We start from the raw sequence: 11,332 nt of genomic DNA, 5'->3' as shown, positions 1-11,332 counted from the left end.
ACACAAACCCGAAAAACCAACTCAAGCACGAGTTCCAGCTACTTTTGCTATGATTTTCGATCTCCTTACTCAAAGCACCTCTCGCAAAATTGCTTGGGGAGATTGTTCCTTGGTATGTGACTCCTCCATTGGTCCAATTAGTTTTTGTTCTAGTGCTTTATTCTTTGCAAATTTGTGCTGCATAGGTGACCATGTTTTTGAGCTTGCATGTCAAATTTATATGGTTCCAAGTAGTTCTAATGCTTGATATAGGCTCTAGACACTTGTAGGAGTAGTTGCTATCAGTTTTATTGAAGTTGGTTCACTTTTGTTTGAAGTTACTAAAAATTTAAGATTATTTCAGAAAAATAATGAGGAGACTTTTGAGGGGTTCATCGAGCCGAAGCTCAAAGGATAAACAAAATGAAGAAGCTCAGAGGCCCAAATATAATTTGCCTCGTACCGCGGAGATCCGGCCGTGTGAATGGCCTTCTGATAATTTCTTGAGAGAGGTCGGGATTTATGAGGATTTCTATTCATTGATTAAGAATGCTGGCCTCACCGACTTCGTCCGCGACCAACGTCCACAATATCTCTTACTCACAAATACTTTTGTGCAAAACTTCTACTTTTTCCCTAAGGAGTCACCTCCTTCGGTAGAGTTTCATTTATATGACGTTGTGAAAAAAATGCCATTGTCTGAATTTTGCGCAGTCTGCAACATACCTCCTGATGGTATCTTAGAGGAACCACCTCGTAAAGAGTTGGAACCATTTATTAACCTTATCTCTGTGGGAGAAAACGGGAAGGTTTCTGATGCAAGAATCACTAGCATACATTTTCCTGTGTTACACTATTTTACTTTATTTGCTAGTCGATGCTTGATTGGTCGTGGGAACTATGGGAACCTTAGTGTTCCTGATATTATTATTCTGTTCCATGGTTTATACCACGACAACACTGTCATTATGGGCGGAATTATTGCTAGGCGGTTGAGTCTGAACCGTACTAAAGGCCCCATCTTTGGAGGCATTTATGCTTCTCACATTGCTGCACACTTTAACATAGCTATTAGGCATTATGAGAAAGAAGAAAAATTGCTGCCTAATGCTTATCTAGACTATAAGAGCATGATAGCTCATGATTTTCTTGTTAAGGACAAGAATGGAGAGCTCAAATATAAGTTATACTTTGATAAACATTATCCTGAAACTATTACGTTGCCTGCTCCTTCTTTGTTTAATTTTGTAGGACGCTACCTCGTTACGTGGGCTGCCGTCCAAGCTTACAAGAATCCTGCACCAGCCCCAGAACAAGAACCACAAGATGAGCCTCCACGACAATCTATTTATTCTTGGAATCCAGAGATGACTGTCAGCCAGTGGCAGTCAGAGTCTTCTTCTTCATCACAGTATGATCCCAACTATTCTTCGTCGCAGTACAGCCCCAGCTACACTTACGGGCATCCACCAGGCTATCCCTGGCAATAGACCAACTTAGGCCAAAAGCCTAAGCTTGCGGGAGTACGTATTTCTCACCAACATTACATTTATGCTCACACACACTCATTGCTAGATGTCGGTGCTCATACTCCTTCAATGTAATATCCATGCTAGTTTATTTTCTTTTTCCTGCTTTCTTCTTGTGTGTTTGTTAAACCTTAAGAAAAACCAAAAAAATTAGTAGTAGTTTATTTTTCTGCTGTAGTAGTAATAATTAAAAATAGAACCCAAAAATATTTCCCGTTCTTCTTTTGCTTGTTGGGAGCTTTCCCGTGTAAATAGTTTTATTTCTTTTCTTTGGGGTCAGTAGGAGAAGACCATAATTACATTGTTGAAGCGGCTCTTATAAGTATTATTGTTGATTTAACCAAGAGCCCATATTGCTTTGCCTTCTCCTGTTTATTAAATGCTCGCAGATTCCAGCTTAGTCCAATGCACGTGCACCCTTATTATTATTCACACCGTTCGGTCATGCAAGTGAAAGGCAATTATGATGATATATGATGGACTGACTGAGATGAGAAAAGCTGGTATGAACTCGACCTCTTTTGTTTTTGTAAATATGATGAGTCCCTTGTTCTTGATTCATCTTATTATGAATAAACATATTTGCAATGACAATTAGAGATCATAGTTGCTTGTGCCATGCTTGATTAGCTATGAGTTATAATGGTTTACCTTGTGTGCCAACATGCTATTGAGATGATTATGATGTGGTATGATGGGGTGGTATCCTCCTTTGAATGATTTAAGTGACTTGACTTGGCACATGTTCACGCATGTAGTTGACACAAAATCAACATAGCCTTCACGATATTTATGTTCATGGTGGATTATATCCTACTCATGCTTGCATCCAATGTTTATTAATTTTAATGCATGTACATGGCTGTTGTCGCTCTCTAGTTGGTCGCTTCCCAGTCTTTTGCTAGCCTTCACTTGTACTAAGCGGGAATACTGCTTGTGCATCCAATCCCTTAAACCCCAAAGTTATTCCAGATGAGTTCACCATACCTTCCTATATGCGGTATCTACCTGCCGTTCCAAGTAAATTTGTATGTGCCAAACTCTAAACCTTCAAATAAACATTCTGTTTTGTATGCTCGAATAGCTCATGTATCAACCAAGGCTGTCCTTATCTTCCGTGTTAGGCGGGTTATTCTCAAGAGGAGTGGACTCCGCTCCTCACTCACGAGAAAATGGCTGGTCACCGGGATGCCCAGTCCCATGCTTTATGCAAACTAAATCAAAATTAATTGCAAACAAAACTCCCCCTGGGACCTGATGTATGTTGGAGGCACTCGTTGTTTCGAGCAAGCCATGGATTGATGCTTGTTGGTGGAGGGGGAGTATAAACTTTACCATTCTGTTTGGGAACCACCTATAATGTGTTTAGCATGGAAGATATCGCCATCTCTTAGTTGCTACGTTGACAATGAAAGTATACCGCTCAAAATACAATTTATCTCTATTGCAAAACCGAGCTCTGGCACCTCTACAAATCTCTGCTTCCCTCTGCGAAGGGCCTATCCATTTAATTTTATGTTGAGTCATCACCCTCTTATTAAAAAGCACTAGCTGGAGAGCACAGCTGTCATTTGCATTCATCACTATTAATTTATATTGGGTGTGACTATGATTGGATCTCTTTTACCATGAATTATAATGTCTAGTCAGTCCTTGATCTTTAAAGGTGCTCTGCATTTATGTTTTGAGGTCTCAGAAAGGGCTAGCGAGATACCATCTTGTTATATCATATTATGATTGTTTTGAGAAAGTGTTGTCATCCAAGATTTATTATTATGGCTTGCTAGTTGATTATGCTATTGATATGAGTAATTATGAGACCTGAGAATTATTGCAAATGTGGTTAGTTATGATCTCTGCTGAAAACTTGAATACGGGCTTGACATAGTTACAACAACAAGAGCAAACAGAGTTTGTAAAAGTTTTTCGTTCTTTCTTTCAGTTTGTCAACTGAATTGCTTGAGGACAAACAACGGTTTAAGCTTGGGGGAGTTGATACGTCTCCGTCGTATCTACTTTTTCAAACACTTTTGCCCTTGTTTTGGACTCTAACTTGTATGATTTGAATGGAACTAACCCGGACTGACGCTGTTTTCAGCAGAATTGCCATGGTGTTGTTTTATGTGCAGAAAACAAATATTCTCGGAATGACCTGAAACTCCACGGAACATCTTAGAAAAAAGAATAAAAAATCCTCGCCAAAGATGAAGACCAGGGGGCCCACACCCTGTCCACGAGGGTGGGGGGCGCGCCCCCCCTCTAGGGCGCACCCCCTACCTCGTGGGCCCCCTGGATGCCCTCCGACGCCAACTCCAACTCTATATATTTGCTTTCGGAGAGAAAAAAATCAGAGAGAAGAAATCATCGCGTTTTACGATATGGAGCCGCCGCCAAGCCCTAAAACCTCTCGGGAGGGCTGATCTGGAGTCCGTTCGGGGCTCCGGAGAGGGGGATTCGTCGCCGTCGTCATCATCAACCATCCTTCATCACCAATTTTATGATGCTCACCGCCGTGCGTGAGTAATTCCATCGTAGGCTTGCTGGACGGTGATGAGTTGGATGAGATTTATCATGTAATCGAGTTAGTTTTGTTAGGGTTTGATCCTTAGTATCCATTATGTTCTGAGATTGATGTTGCTATGACTTTGCTATGCTTAATGCTTGTCACTAGGCCCCGAGTGCCATGATTTCAGATCTGAACCTATTATGTTTTCATGAATATATGTGAGTTCTTGATCCTATCTTGCAAGTCTATAGTCACCTACTATGTGTTACTAGTAGAATGCCCGTGCGTTGTCATGGGCTTCTGAAATATTTTGCTAGAGTTATATAAGCATAATACATGTTAAGAAATAAGCATAATACATGTTAAATTTCACATGTGTAGAAAGGATAGCATATGCACAATCAGGTAATAATTGAAGTCCACTTCACTTGCAGCGTAAATTAATAAAAGAAATTCAATTTGATGATGTATGCATATAGAACGATGATCTAACTAAAAATCTGTTACAAAATAAGATCTACTTTATGTGTTTAAGAAATTCTCGCACAATATCAAGAATCTTGTCTTTCGTTTCATTTGCATGATATTTCGGCAAGTATAATAAAACTTCTTCCTCAACTCATATTCATCATGCACAAGTAATATATGTAGTTAGCACGAATACTTTACGTCGAAGTAATGCCGGAGCTTCATGGGGGCCAACCTGCCCCCTCCCCCAGCTCATAAGAAATGTGTGTATATCCTTTAGTTATATATGCTTATTTCTCCACTAAAAATTAGCCCATAGCAATTAAGTTTGACACCACCAGCCCATGCCCCCACGATTTCCTCTTAAGTTTTGCCACTGCGTCGAAGGTCTTAAATGTGTAATGGAGAATGCTCACCGTGCAAACGATATTTTTATGGGTCTATGTCTAACCATATCTTGTTGTAGATAAGTATTAACATGTTGTATGATGTGACGATATTTTGATGGCTCTATGTCTTTTTCTCCATCTTTTCTTAGTTGGCCAAGTATGAACGTGCTAATAATATGTATCTTTTCACCTACCCTATCTCGTAGATGGTCATGAGCACACATATAATATATGTAAGCATTGATCACCTGTAATTCCACATTTATAATATATTTATGGTATTATATATTATATATGGTTTGTGTTGTTAAGTACACAGTTTATGCGATCGGTCTTATGCCGTCGTGCAAGAACATATCATCTTTTATAAACCATTTCAACTCGTCGTTTGATAACAATGCATTTCCAATGTCCACCAATTTGATTTTTTGGGGGACAGACATGATTGATTTAATGACTAATATCTCTTGGGGTACAAAATATAGTCTATCGTTATGATATAAAAATGAGCCAAATCAGTATACAAAAATTAGCCAAATTAGTTGAATACATAAAATATATGGCAAACGAGAAACCGATAATCACATTGAAAATATAACCTTTATATTTGTTATTTTGCTTTGTTATGTGATGCCACAACTTGCACATTATTATGTTGTAAACAAATATGTAAACTTTTGGCCTCTTCCACTGACGACATTGCGTTGGAATCCTTGTCGGTCGATTCTTTTGAAAATTATCATATAAAATATGCACCTTTCGTATTATCATGTATAACATACATATAAAAAAGGATTATTTGTATGAACCTCTTCCCGTGGTGTTTTAGTCCGCTCCTTCATTGTTACGTCGGTGGCTATGTCACTTGATATTTTGAAAACATCATCTAAATCCATCGCTTTTTTTATCTTGATGAAAAAATGGAATATAAAAATATTTTATACTGCATTAGATAAACATATATAATATACTAAAAGAAAAGTGAGGCTAACACAACTGATTGTATTTGCAAAAAATAAAGTGGGTACACCTAATTAGTATTTTTGAGACAATTAGTTTTGTTTTAGCAAACCTAATTAGTTTAATAGACAGTTTGAGGCTCGCCCAAAACTTTCTGAGCAGCTTGGGGCCAGCCAAACAGGAGACGGCCCAAGCTCGAGCCTGCTAAAATTCCTTTTTTTAGCTACTACGTATACGCCCACCCTAAAAAAAGCTACTCCCCTTATACTCACCGCACTGTGGCACCTTCACTCTCTCAATCAACCACTCAATCCCCGCAAAAAAAATCAACCACTCAAAAGAAAAACATTCAGTCTCTCAATCTCGAGCCTTCTCCTGTCACCGCTGTCTCCCTTCCATCGACGGCGCCGCCGCATACTCCTATCCCCTCCACTGCGTCGGCCGGCCCCTCCTCTCCTCGCCATCTCTCCTCCATGTTGCGCGCCGAGCCCGTCATCCCTTCCCATGTTGTACTCGGCCGCATCTTCCTGGCTCGATTGGTTCGATCTGCTGCCATCCACTACCCGTCAGGTTATTCCGGCGGTGCGGCGGCGGCGAAGCTTGGCGCGACGGTGGAGCCTGCCTGTCTGGCGATGGGGTGGGAGTCGGATAGGCGCGCGGCGGTGATTGTGCAGTCACGGAGACAGCTCTGCAGTCCCGATGGTGTCGCTGCTGCGGTGGTTCCATTCCGGCGGCACCGTCGGCCCGTTCAAAACAGGGCTCGTCCATGGGGTGGCCCGCCCATCAAGACAGAGGCATGGCCGGACATCGTTATCGCTCAAATATCAGTGCGTTTCTCGCAATGGATTACTGGGAAGATGAAGCAATGGCCCTCTTCCCTCTCCGTTAATACAGTTTTACAGGCTAATCAGCTGGCACCTTAGAAAGGTACACAGCCATGTACGTATCCGTGAGTCTGAAGCCTTTCAGGTGTACAGGGTGTACACGTTCTGAATTTCACAAAGCTACTACTAATTGCTGTTGGTAAAAACAAACTGGGCTATGCATGTCACTCAGCGAGTTTCCTCTCGTACATAGAAACATCACAACTACTGACAAATGCATTGTATTGTTATTCTAAGGGTGTTTTGGTGAAATATTTTAATCTTGGCTCATAGAAATCCTCTACTGCTTAAGTTAATCCACTACATCCATATCTGATATTGACCAACTACATCCTGATCTAATACAGGCAAAATCAGGGACCAAAGGATCATCTCTTACCAATGCATAACCTGTAGAACTCTATTACTACATAAGCTGATCAACTACATCCTTGTGTAATACAAGATAATAAATCATAAATCAGTGGACCATATGTTCCCGATGCGAATGCCTCCTTTTGCGTTGTCCGTTTGATCATTAGTATTTATTTCCATCATTATGCTAGCAATCGTGTTTTGGAATTGCCAACTGCAGTACTGCTCCGCCTACATCGTAATATACAATGCCTCGCCTATAAAGTTTGAAGAATCTTAAAATATTTGTTATACTATATTACACTACATGATAGATCTGCTGCAGAGAGGTTATCACTCTTCTACGCTGAGCATGCCGACAGGAGCTTCTTCAACAGTCCGGTGAAGCACACCATTTTGGGTATGTATAAGCCTGCACTGAATTTTCCTACATAGCATGTCATGGTTCCAATCAAGTGAAAAGTAACTTTGCATGATCATAGACCACACTATACTATTGTTATTATATTCATGCGGTTTTAGGGATAATCTTTTTGGGTATTAATATGGGAAAATAAAAGCAGAATCAGCAGTGTGTTTTTACTGCTAAGATAAACTTTGATATATAGTTTTGATCTACCCACAGGTTCCATTATCTGAAGAATGGTATATGGCTATATAGACTCCACTGGAGAGAATACCTTATTCAATTCCCCATGTCAATGTTAAATAATCATGTAAAGGGAAAGATAATAAAAGTAAAAGTGGGTCTAATGATAGAAATTAGTAAGAAAATGAGAAGCTGAAAACAAAGAATATATAGACTCCAACACTGTTTGCCAAGCAAAGAAAATGAAAAGTTCTTGTTTATTTATTGTCACCTATTTGTTATATCTAACAGTAGGATTTTCTAGATCAACTCCTCACATAGACCCGCATTGAGGGAGGAGGACGGAGAGGCCGACAACAAGGAGCGGGTGTGGGTGTTCATCCTCGCTGCTGACCACAAGTGCTGCGAGAAATTTTGGGAAGAATTCTATGCCTCCACTGGTATGAGCAAATCACCTGTTGATTCCTTTTCTCTGTCCATTGCCTGTTGAAGTAGCTAATAGATCGCTTCAGAATGTTGTGAGCTTGGTTATTTTACACCGTCTGCTAATGTTAAGCAAAGAATGAAGGCTGGGGTGTGTTACATGTAGGAAACAATGTTTTACTTAGATGTAATAGATGATTGATTACAAAACAACTATCCATAATTTGGTGCATTCTGTTTTGCAAAATGATCAGGTGGTGGTTAAGCTGGTATCTTGATCGCTGCAGAATACTACATCTCCAGTGTTCAGTGTCAAAGCAAAAGAATAATATACATAAGTAATCTACCAAAAGGAAAAGTTATCTAACCAACAAGTAATTCTCCATTACCACGAGTTGACCATGGCTATGCCAGAAACAAGGAGAGAATAGAAATCCTCAATAGCAATGATGTTGCTACTATTTCCATTTCTTAAACATTAGTTAGGAGTTCATCTAATTGGAGTCTAAGCTCCAGCTGCGTAAAAAAGGTAAAAGGAGCAAAAAGACACAAAATAAATGAAACTAAGAAAGAACTAAACCGCAAAATAAAATTGGGACGTTGTGTGTTTCTGCCTTGGGGCCACATGAATCCATTATAGATTAAAAGCACTCTATAAGCCAAATTCCATGCCTTCTACAGAGGGAGTACTGCCCATGGGCTCTCTAGAGTTGAATTTGTCAATTAAGTAGATGCTTTAATTAACTTGTAAGTAAATAGACGAACCATATTTTGTTTGAACTAAGCAGTTGCTGCTAATATAATTCTCCCCAGCATGTTTAAGCATGTTCAAACTCGGTAACTTGATGTCTTAATTGTTCTGGCTAGATCCTGGACCTTATGATATGATATCTACCTATAACCAGTGGTACGTTTCTGCCTTTGGCTGGATGTCTTCTTCTTCTGTTAAGGCCACAGTAGGTGCGGGCGGGTGTGGCTATGAAGAAGTTCCTGGAGGCAGCGGACTGGAAATCGGGTGTGAGCGGCCGAAGAGGCTGGGACCGGCGAGTGGCAGCAGCTGGCTGGAGGCGGCGGGAGGAGCCCGGTAGAAGAAAGCAGGTAAGTAGCGGCGGCCTACATGTCTATGGTTTGGTACATGCCGCCATCTAAACACTTACAATGAACATCAATGTTTCCGAGCTTTGCTTGTTGAGCCTGTCGTTGGCATGTAAGCCAGCCACCAAGTGTTCAGAAAATATCTGAAGTTATATTCTACAGTAGAATCTAATCACCTTATTGTCGTTGTTTTCTGTGTCAGTCATTATTTGGATAACACCCTATTGTAGAATCTCGGTGATGTTAGGACATTGCAAGCATTATTTGAACTTGAAGCGCTTCTTCTTACAAGTATGATCATTTTATAATCGTTTCTTTGGTTGTGGTGGATTATTTAGTGAACATAATTCCTTTTTTAGGTCATTGCATGAAAAATAAGAATACTTATATCACTGAATTTCTGGTGGTTTTCTTTGGAAGTTAGTTCAGTTAGGCGCTTCTAACTGCTTAAGCTCAATTTATCTCCAGTTGCCCTTAATTACCAGATGTTAAATATTTTCTTCCATGAAACTGCTCTTCAGTTTGATATAATCTGCAGGAGCAATCCAGGAGCATGGTGTGTCACCTATGTCCTAATCAAGTGTGTGATCTCCTAGTGCCTACTGAATTATAACGAGTTTTGAACTTTGTTGACTTATTTTCCTTATCCTGCTTGTTAGGTTTTCATGTCATTCTGCACGCTGCTCATAATGTGCATTTCTTGTTATTTGCTAGTGGTTGTACTGTACAAAGCTTGGTCTGTTATTGAAACACATAAGTGCGGCAGCAAATTCATAGTGTACATTTGTTGTTATTTGCTAATGGTTGTACTAAACAAAGCATGGTCGAAACACATCCTTTATGTTATGTCCAAAATTAGCTTATTAGTCCTTTTTAGTGGGGCAAACTTATATATGTCAATTTTTCCTCCAGCTGTGTATTACATATTGTGATAATTGTACAAAGGCTGCCATAAAAGATACGCATGTCTTTAGATCAGCAATATGCCAGGCAAATAATGGTCGAAACACATACCTTAATTTCTGCTCTGTGTTCAGGCCCTAGCAGAGCTTGAACCTTATTCAGCAAATAATGGTCACTGAGTCTTGGTCGTCACTGGACCACAATTCTTGACATACTTCCATGGACGCTGGAAGTAACATGAGCTACAGATATGCATTTCAATGGGGGGTTACTTCTTTCCTCAACAAGTTACAGTACAGTAGGAGAGGTAAAGTGAACACACACCTTTGGTTTTATGGTTCATAGAACGTCACTGTAGACTGTACTATGTTTTAGGCTAAGCAGAAGCGGCGTTGGCACTGAAGAACTTCAGTCTTATTCTGGAGAGTCTGATGCGTTACGAATTATTGTTGTATATTGATCTTGTACTCATATGAATAGGGCAATGATGCTGACCTGTGACTTGACCTTCCATGGAAAACTCTGGCTTGACGTGAGGGGGTCGTCGCTTCCAGAGATCGTCGCCGGTCCGGTAGTCGCTTTAAGAGATCGTCTCTCGGTCTGGTCGTCGCTTCCAGAGATCGTCGCCCGGCCTGGTCGTCACTTCCAGGGATGGGGATGCCTTCACCAAATGAGGCAAAATCTGGCTCGCAGATATGTGTCGTCCATTGGGAAGGTTTCGGTTGTATACATGGAAAGAATCCAACTTGATATGTGGAAGGTCTAGGCTGTATACACGGAAAGACTACAACGTGATCATGAATTGTGATATGATTTCTGCTATACATGGAATACATGTTATGTACAAAAGGAAAAGGAGTCCGTTGTTATGTAAAGGAAAAGAATGTAATTTATGGACTTCCCAATTAGGACTAGAAGATTATGGAAGCTATTATTTGGAAAGGATCCCATTGTTTCGAAATTTTATTGTGCAAGGGAGGTGTGGCATGGAAAGGATGCCATCGTTTGGTCTTTGTGGGGTTTTTTGGGCATTGTCTTGGTTTGTAAAAAAAGTCAGGAAAAATCGGTGGAAGTGGGATGAGATCGAGGGGTGGACTCTTGTTCGATGGGAGGGGAGGGAACGAGCAAACGGAACGATGTACGGACTGAGACATTAGGAGTAGAGATGATCCGGCAACCCCGAAGTGACAATAATCAGGACCATTCCCCGTGATGACCATAGTTTGAAGAGTTCATGTATTCACTATGTGCTA

The 11,332-nt window shown here is 40.4% G+C and overlaps 1 long non-coding RNA gene across 6 annotated transcripts; it reads left to right on the top strand.

Annotated features, from left to right (window-relative positions):
- Positions 1-6,097: 6,097 nt before the first annotated feature.
- Positions 6,098-11,024, top strand: LOC125532368 (uncharacterized). 6 transcript variants are annotated; one of them, XR_007294052.2, is made up of 5 exons: positions 6,098-6,770; positions 7,395-7,469; positions 7,963-8,098; positions 9,032-10,386; positions 10,560-11,024. It is a non-coding gene; the product is annotated as an uncharacterized LOC125532368 (long non-coding RNA). The 6 variants fall into 6 exon arrangements; XR_007294049.1 differs by having other exon boundaries at positions 6,098-7,469; positions 9,032-9,179; positions 9,715-10,386; XR_007294051.2 differs by having other exon boundaries at positions 6,098-7,469; positions 9,032-9,756; positions 10,214-10,386.
- The last annotated feature ends 308 nt before the right edge of the window (positions 11,025-11,332 follow it).

This window comes from Triticum urartu, chromosome 3A (genome assembly GCF_056163025.1).
Source record: "Triticum urartu cultivar PI428250 chromosome 3A, HENAU_Tu73, whole genome shotgun sequence".
Lineage (NCBI taxonomy): Eukaryota > Viridiplantae > Streptophyta > Magnoliopsida > Poales > Poaceae > Triticum > Triticum urartu.
The sequence above is the reverse complement of the archived record's forward strand: the minus strand, read 5'-3'. Positions and strand labels throughout refer to the sequence as shown.